The sequence below is a fragment of the Oratosquilla oratoria genome, chromosome 26, assembly GCF_046742065.1.
Source record: "Oratosquilla oratoria isolate Oo_2021 chromosome 26, ASM4674206v1, whole genome shotgun sequence".
Lineage (NCBI taxonomy): Eukaryota > Metazoa > Arthropoda > Malacostraca > Stomatopoda > Squillidae > Oratosquilla > Oratosquilla oratoria.
Genome location: NC_134802.1, coordinates 34646191 through 34656081, shown reverse-complemented (window position 1 = coordinate 34656081; position 9891 = coordinate 34646191). Strand labels below are relative to the sequence as shown.

General features: G+C 40.7%; 1 non-coding gene across 1 annotated transcript; it reads right to left on the bottom strand.

Annotated features, from left to right (window-relative positions):
- Nucleotides 1–1889: 1889 nt before the first annotated feature.
- Nucleotides 1890–1960, bottom strand: TRNAG-GCC (transfer RNA glycine (anticodon GCC)). The gene has a single exon. It is a non-coding gene; the product is annotated as a tRNA-Gly (tRNA).
- Between the last annotated feature and the right edge of the window lie 7931 nt (nt 1961–9891).

Here is a 9891-nt window from a genome sequence, read left to right as displayed (position 1 = left end):
ATTGACATCTATGTTATGCGCGCATACGCACACATGTATGTACGTGCGCACACGTATGTGCGTACGTACATACACGCACTACGTACATGTACGCACACAAACGCCTACTCATAGGCGGTTCTAGAGCGGATGGGACTTCAAGGACAGACGTATAATAAAACGAGAATGGAGGAGACTGCAGGAGACCATAAGGCCTACACTAGGTAGTTCCATGTTCCTTCTCTTAAGATAACCAATTTTTTCAGTGCTCACAGCATGATTACTAAGTCTATTTTATTCGTTAACAACTCTTTTTGGTAAACCTAAATTTGTATAAAGAGTAATTAAATCACTGGGACTCGCTGCACAGCGTCATGACCCCTGAAGGAAGCACCCAGGGAGTGCAATCTATGCCACTAGCGTGTTGGACCAAGAGCGTGGTTCATTAGATTCCACGCTACAAAGCCCTCTGTAAGGGGGAGGGTCCTAGGCTCCTCACCATTGGAGAGCCACCCCTGTAGTCGTTGGTGTAATCTCCATCAGGAGTACAGGATTAAGCTCCTGGCGCTATTTAAAGTCTGCCCAGGGCTTCGTTGTCAAAGACGCGGCCGGGCGGTCGACCTCGTCGATCTCTCCAGAACCGCGACCCCGATCTCTCAAGCCCTGACAGCCTCGTCCTCAAGAAACCGTTCTTAAGCTCCGACAGCCTCGTCCTCAAGAAACCGCTCTTAAGCTCCGACAGCCTCGTCCTCAAGAGCCGCTAATCCTCTTTGCCGACGCGAGAAAGCAGTTTGCAATTTACAACGACAACAGTGTTGACCTGCGCGTCGTACATTCGTGTGGACACAAGTGTCTTTGATCCCTTCACCGCGGTGTCGCTCTTCGTTAACTTCATTCTGGCTAAAACCAGACGGTTTGGAAGGACCTCAGGCGGTCGGGGTCCGGCCAGAAAGGGGTCCCGATCGAACAAGGGCTCCATCAGGTCCGGGGCCGTGTCCTGAGCTGAATGAAAGCTTCTGGGTCTGAAGAGAGGGGGAGGGATGACTATGATGAAGGCGGCGCTGTTTTCTTTGTCTGGATCACCAGAGCAATCGCAAAGACGTCTTTCATCATCAGTGGGCTTCGAGGAGCCGTGAGGGTCCAGTCGTTAACGTAACCGGCCCGTGTCTTGAATATGGTGGGTTTTAGCCGTTCCCAGTTTTTTTTTTTTTTTTTTTTTTTTTTTTTTTTTTAAGGAATTAGTCTACTATTTCGTATGGTTAAGAGTCCTTCGTGATTGTCTAATATCCCTCCTTAAGACTCTTTTCCACACGTATCGACTTTTCGCCGTGCGCCGTCCATGACACGACGTCGTGCACACAAATAACCATGAATGTCTATGGACGCTTTCACACGTCACGTCCACGACCTCATGTGAGAGTCTATAGACACCCATGGTTATGTGAGAGCACGACGTCGTGTCGTGGACTGTCCACGGCGAAAAGTTGATATGTGTGAAACGATCCTATTATTCATTATATATATATATATATATATATATATATATATATACATATATATATATATATATATATATATGTGTGTGTGTGTGTGTATTCACTTGGTCTTTTGGATCACGTGTTCGACTCGTGATCGACAGCTATTTCCCTCCTGGAAGAGAGCTCAGAGCTCGTAGGTCCGATCTATGGGTAATGCTATGACCTTTCACACACACACACCCCCAACTCCCCGCCCACGAGAGTCAGAGTAACGACCCGAAGCGCAGCTGTACCGAAATTAATTTCGGTGTGATGTGTGTGTGCGTGTGTGTGTGCGTGTGTTTGTTTGTATGCTTAGGCTATACTCATAAATAAAGCTATATAACTATACTCATCACAATGGCCCTTGTGTAATTGCGAAAACATGAAAACTGCATCGGCCGGGAATCGAACCCGGGCCTCCCGCGTGGCAGGCGAGAATTCTACCACTGAACCACCGATGCATATATTCATAGGGGCTTACTTTTAAATATAAACACACACACACACACACACACACACACACACACACACACACACACACACACACACACACACACACACACACACACACACACACCCACACACACACACACACACACACACACACACACACACACACACACACACACACACACACACACATATACACACATACATGGCTCGAAGGTACAGTGGTACCGCTCTCGACCGCTAACTCAGCGATCCTAGCTCGTAGCATTACCATAGGTAGGGCCATATATGAACTTTGATCTCTCAGTCGGTAAGATAGTAGCTGTCAGTTTCGAGTCCCACACGTGATCCAAGACCATGATGTGTGTATGACTCTATTTTAGGGGTGGAGGGCTCCCCTTGCAAGGCACTTAGACAAAATAAAAAAATAAATAAATAGAAATAATAATAATAAAATAAAAATAAATAAATAAAATGCTATGCGCGCCAAGTATGAGCTATCATAAAAACTGAGGCTGCTTGACCACTCTGGGAAGTAGGGAAGATTTTTGTAACTGGTATCCCACATATATGTACATACATAGGCTATGTATACATACACATTTGGCATTACACTGAATCATGCAATGTCGCTTTTGAAGAAACACAAAAGACAGAAAAAGGAAGGGGACAGTGTGGGTGCGTTGAGCACGCGTCAGGAATTTTTTTTCTGTTGCATGACATTTCATTTTGTTGCCGACAGAATTCATCGCGTCATGCACCTATAAATGCAAAACTGCAAGAGGATTTTGAATCCCAGGCAGGGTCTGGGAATCACGGAGCGGTTGCTATCGTGTGTGAGTGATTTTATGTTAATGTGTGTTATATTCAATGGATGTTGTGTTGATGTATGTTGTTTTATGTTAATACACGCCTTGGGGCGTCTTCTACTTGAAGCTGCTGCTCTTTATCCATTTACAATTTTGACGTTTTATATAGATCTTTATACTACTTTATTTCATCATACTTCGTCTTTCTGTTTTATTTTTCGTTTTATCTCGTTTTATTCTTTTCATCCTAGTCTATTCTATCTTTTATTATTTAATTTCATCTTTTTAATTTCTATCTAATCTAATCTTATTTTATTTCTATTCTATCATTACCCCATTTTGTGTCAGATTAGAAATAGTCTAAGGGCGGGTCTACACTGAGCTTCGTGCAGCGCTGCATGAGGCAGTTGGCAGTGTTGAGGCAGCGCCGTGGGTCTAGAGCAAGGGTTCTCAACCTATATTCTCATGCTCCACACTCTTATGTTTTACTGTTTCCACGTCTGTTTTAGATCACTTCAACACTGAATATAATCACTAAGCATCCACTAAGTGCCACTAGCTTTCGGTTTTTTGTCCCACTTGTAAAACTGTATGGTCTCCCCCTATTGGTTCGTGGCCCACAGGTTGAGAACCACTGGTCTACACTGTCTGTCAGCACTGTCACACTGTCAGTGTGGACCCGGCCAGGTCCACACTGACAGCGTGACAGTACCAATACAGTGTGGACCCTCAGCGCTGCATTCAACACTGCCAACTACCTCATCCAGTGTATAGACGCGACTTAAAGAACTCGGTCATGACTACTGAAGTTAGTTAACTTACAGATATCACTGTCACTTGGGATCTATTTCACTATAATTATAACAGCGAGGCGAATGAAACCTTCGCTCGGTTGTTACTTTGTCAACTGGTGACGTTACGGGATTACGTGAAACCAAGAGGCTCGGATCGCAGTGGGTCGTCGGTTTCCCTTCCTTGCATACAACTTGTAGCTGGTTCCGATCATTTGGTATCCCTTGCTGGCGTAGTGGTAATAAACGGGCGGTCTAGACTCGGGGACCGGGTTCGAGGATCGATGGTGACGGCTGGATATGAGAGCTATGTGTAACCAGTGATTTCTTCCATTATTTATACATATACATATACGTATACATATTACAAAAGGATTACAAAGGCAAAGCATGCCGACAGGAGACCTTTTGATCCATATCTAGGTCGGATGCAAAAAAAAAAAAAAAAAAAAAAATCATATTAATAATAAATTAAAACTATAACAATGTAAATAACAATTAAAATACATAAGTAAATGCATTGGTATAGTTGAATAACAAACAAACAGGTAAATAGTAAATGATAATAAATTGACATATAACTAATAATAAATGAAAATCAGACAGACAAATTATAACAAAACAAAAACAAATAATATAACATAAATTATAATAATTACAGCATCTTACTTAGGTATTTATCTAAATGATTCTTAAAGCTTCGAACTGAACTACATTGCACTACCTGTGCAGGAAGTTTATTCCATTCATTAACTACACGGTTGGCAAAGTTGTTTCTACCTACTTCCAAATTGAATCTATTTCCGGACAGTTTGAGACCATTGTTTCTTGTCTGATTCTCATTCAATGTGAAAATTTGGTCACTTTTGATGTTGTCAATTCCCTTTAAAATCTTAAAGACCTGTATCAAGTCACCTCTGAGTCTACGCCCTTTTTAGGGAAAACAGAATCATGTGCTTAAGTCGATTTTCGTATGATTTATTTTTGATATTTGGAATCAGTTTTGTGGCTCGCCGTTGTACTTTTTTCCAGTCTGTCAATGTCTTTAATGAGATTCGGTGACCATACGGAAACAGCATATTCCAAATGTGGACGAACTAACGATTTATATAGCTTGTTAATGAGTGATGTACTTTTGAAATCAAAAGATCGCGCAATCAATCCCAGAATCTTATTTGCTTTCTCAGAGGCTGAAATACACTGCTTGGATGATTTGAGGTCGTTACTGATAATTACGCCGAGATCTTTTTCACTATCCACTTTTGTTAACGAATTTCCAAATAACTTGTAATCGTACTTGCTGTTATTTTTACCTATGTGCATTACCTTGCATTTACTTGTGTTAAATTTCATTAGCCACTTTTCAGACCATTGCTGTAATTTATCTAAATCTTCTTGAATATCTAATTGGTTTGAGTGATCATTTGCCACTCCGCACAGTTTTGTATCATCAGCAAATTTGGAAACAGTAGATTTTAGTCCATGGTCTATATCATTTATATATACTATGAATAGAAGTGGCCCAAGAACGGAACCCTGAGGAACTCCACTTGCAACACTTTTCCATCCAGAAGTTTTTCCATTTAAAACAACTCTCTGTTTTCGACCTTTCAACCAATTACTAGTCCAACCTAATAGGCTACCACTTATTCCATGCAAAGCTAATTTAGTAAGTAGTCTTTCGTGTGGGACGGTATCAAAAGCTTTTGCAAAGTCTAGATATATTAAATCTATATTGTTTCTTTTGTCATAATTCGAGACAACTGTTTTGTAGAATTCGAGTAAGTTAGTCACGCAAGAACGTTTCCGTCTGAAACCATGTTGGCTATCATTTATCAAACGGTTACTTTCTAAATGATATTCGATAGCATCTCTGATGATAGTTTCCATTATTTTTCCTACGATCGAAGTCAAACTAATAGGCCTATAGTTATTTGGTTTCTTTTTGTCACCTTTTTTGAATATGGGAGTAACGTTAGCTAGCTTCCATTCTCTTGGGACATCTCCGGATATGATGGATTTCTTGAAAATAATTTCTAATGGAACAACAATCTCATTTTTCATTTCCTTTAAGATTCTTGGATGCCAACCGTCAGGCCCTGGTGTTTTATTAACTTTGAGTTTGTCTATACACCTTTTAATTGTTTCTTTTGTTATATTTACCGTAGTGAGTAAGTTTACCCCAGACTTTTCACAGGTTTCAGTTTGGAATTCACTTTGAGGTGTTTCGTTTATATATATGTATATGTATATATATATATATATATATATATATATACATATATATATACATATACATATATATACATACATTTTATATATATATATATATATATATATCAAATCAGCCATCCTGAGTCCACTGCTGAACAAAGGCCTCCTTCATAGCATTCTATGATTCACACGACCGCTCCATCCTCTGCCACGTCACTCCTGCAAACTTCTCGATCTCGTCTCTCCACCTTCTCTCTGGTCTCCCTCTTCCACGCTTTCCATCTCGCGGCGTCCACTCAGTAACACACTTGCTCCATCACTCATCAGTTGTTCGCACCAACTTACCTGCCCAATTCCACTTCCTCTCTTTTACCGCCTCCACAATATCTTTCACTCTAGCCTGCTCTCTCACCCAACTTGCTCTCTTTCGGTCTATCAGCGTTATTCCCATCATTGATCTCTCCATTCTCCTATCTGCAGTCCTTAGTTTTGTTTCCATCTCCTTCGTCAGTTTCCAAGTCTCACACTCGTAGGTTATTGCTAGCAGAATGCATTGATTGTAAACTTTACGTTTCAAACATAAAGGTAGGGAGCCTCTCTGTATTTTATTATACTTACCAAACACTTTCCAACCAATTGTAATGCATCTTTTTATTTCAGTAGCATGATCTTTCGTCACTTTCACCATCTGACCTAAATAATTATACTCTTCAACTTCTTCAAAACTCTCACCGTCAATTATAATCTCTTAACTTTGAACTTTCGTATCAAACATTACTTTGGCTTTACTCTTATTTGTTTTTAAACCTACTTTGAAACTTTCCTTGTTTAGATCACTCAACATATCTTGCAAATCTTCTGCTCTTTATGAAATAAGAATAATGTCATCCGCAAATCTTAGATGGTTCAAATATTCGTCATAAATCTTCAAACCTTTCTTTTCCCAACTCAATCTTCTGAAAATATCTTCTAAGCAAGCTGTATATAAAGTAGGTTTAAAAATGAATATCCACCTCGGTTTCTGGACCAAACCCTCAGTAAGGCTAGGGCCAACCATTTTAAAACTTCCGTCCCCTCAAATTTTCACCGCTCCTTTAAGGACATCCTAAAAATTCCATTCAATAATACCATCAGTTCTTCTACCAAGTTGTTTCCTCATGAGCGTCTCACTATTGCCTATCACTATCCTAACACCGTGCGTAAGCAAATTATGAATGTCCAATAAAAACCGAAGGAAGTTTACTCACCTGGTGTTTATTGTTTGCCCTGCCAATATTGTGATTTGGTTTACTTAGGTCAAACCGGGAGAGACTTGAACATTAGATTGGCAGAACATAAAAGGTCAATTAGGTATGGGCAAGAAAATTCGGCTGTATTTCTTCATGTCAAAAATAAGAATCATTCTTTCGACTGGGGTAAGGCCAGATTAGCGTTCAAGTCCTACTGCGGTTTCAGGAGAAAAATAGTTGAATCAGCATTAATTGAGGAATGCCCTAATATCAATATTTCTAAAGGGCAGTGGACTCCTGACATCATTTCCCCCCCAGCGGCCCGCAGACCGGTACCGAGCTTACACCCCCCCCTCACCTCACCCTCCCCTTCCTCCGCCCCCCCCCCCCCCCATTTTGCCCCGCACCTGAGTGATGCCATCTGTCCACATTCCTTCTCTTTTCTGTAGCTTATAAGTCCCCTCTGTCCTCCTGTCTTATGTACTTTCCTGAAGAGGGCTACAGTTGATAGCCAAAATATAGGATTCTCCTTTATTTGAAGTTTATTTTCTCCGACTGTGGGTTTTCTGTGTGTCATTTACAAATGTGCTACTACATTCCTGTTTAGAAATATATATATATATATATATATATATATACATACTTGTATATATATATATATATATATATATATATATATATATATATATGTATACATATATATATATATATTTATATATATATATATATATGTGTGTTTGCGTGTGTGTGTGTGTGTATGTTTGTGTGTGCGTGTGTGTGTGTATTCACTTGGTCTTTGGATCACGTGTTGGACTCGTGATCGACAGCTATTTCCCTCCTGGAAGAGAGCTCAGAGCTCGTAGGTCCTATAAATGGGTAATGCATTCACATATCCCGAAAACACAAACACAACTCCCAGCCCACGAGAGTCAGAGTAACGACCCGAAGTTCAGCTGTACCGAAATAATTTCGGCCCTGGGCAGGATTCGAACCAAGCACTACGAACACCACCATGCTAGTAGTTCATTGCTCTACCAACTGCGCCACCAAGTCGTGTGTGTGTGTGTGTGTGTGTGTGTGTGTGTGTGTGTGTGTGTGTGTGTGTGTGTGTGTGTGTGTGTGTGTGTGTGTGTGTGTGTGTATGTGTGTGTGTGTGATCGCGCGCTAAGAATAGTCCAAAGGCTGACAAGAAATAACAAGATAAATCCGTCTTACCAGCGCTTTGCAAACATCAAATATAGCGAAGCACTTTAATTTACTTTGAATTACCCGGAGATTAAGAAGGATCTTACAACTCTGTTGCATTATCCCTAGTAGCTGTGCAACGAATGCGCATGCACGGCTTAGCCGAGTAGGAAAGTGTTGCAACAGAGGACAGATGCAAGTGTGTGATTGCGCACGAGTGACGCAACTTAGGACACCCGGCGAGGATACTAAAAACGTGATCTGGGTTCGTATTTATATCATTAAACCTTTTCGACAAAGGGCCGGGGTAGTGGCAAAGCGCATTTGCTATATACGGTATAATAACAGCAGAACGTGTACTATAAGACATGAAAACAAAATGCAGTTGAATCTCGGATAACGAACGCCCCATTTAACGAACAAATCGGTTAACGTACAAGTTCTTTGAACAATTTTTGTCTTTGTTAACGAACAATACCTCGGGTTACGAACCTATGCACACCATCCCACGGGCTCAGTAATGCTTGAGCGTGCTTCCTGTGATTATTTCGGTGAACAAACGTTTCGGTTGACGAACGTTTCGGTTAACGAACGTTTTGCTTAACGAAGTCACGGAACTGACTACGTTCGTTATCCGAGGTTCCACTGTACCTTCGTGAGTGGGGTAGAGGGGTATGAGTGCCACAGAAATGAATAAAATCACCTGGCGGCAGACAAAATATGAGAGAAATGGGGCTGATCGAGATGGTCTGATTGAGACCGTCTCATAATCATTGGAAATATTTTCTGTCCTTAACTGCAGACACTGATGATAACGATGTTTTTCTTATAATAAATGTTAATTACAATACTGTCGATATAATAGGAATAATAAAAATAATACGGAATAATGACTAACATAATAGTAATGATAGTAATAACGACGATGTCGATAACAATAGCAATAGCATTTACTACTTTTAGTATAAATAATAATAATTATAATGATGACATTAATATTAATAAAAGTACAAGATAACAATAATAATATTAATAACAACGCTAATAATATTGCCAGCATACGAGTAATTATTTGTACAATTATCTTAAGATTACCAACCATTTTTAATGTCAACATACAACAACTACAAACTCCCCCTTATGAGGGGGGTGACCTAATCAACGCATACAGCCAATCGCCAAAAGGTTCTTTCCCAGTATCCATGAGTAGCACCTGAAGAGGGTTTGGTGGAGGTGGCTGGGTGGTTACGACAGTAATGACAGCAGTATTAGTACGCATTACCTACATTCGCCTCCCTGTAACTGGCCCACCCTTTACCCAACCCCCTCTCCCCCCTCTCTCTACTCTCTCTCTCTCTCTCTCTCTCTCTCTCTCTCTCTCTCTCTCTCTCTCTCTCTCTCTCTCTCTCTCTCTCTCTCTCTCTCTCTCTCTCTCTCTCTCTCTCTCTCTCTCTCTCTCTCTCTCTCTCTCAGTACCTCTTCTCGACTTGAGTCAAAGTGTTTGTTTTCTTGAGGCCGAACCAACCATCAGCCACTCCGGCTCGAGGAGAAAGGGAGGCGAAGAAGAAGGTGGAGGTCAGTGTTCCTCCTCCTCTTCCTCCGTTCCCAATAATGGGAACTTCCGAATTCCAGAGATTCACAATCGAATGCATATATGTATATACATGCATACATATATATATATATATATATATGTGTGTGTGTGTGTGTGTGT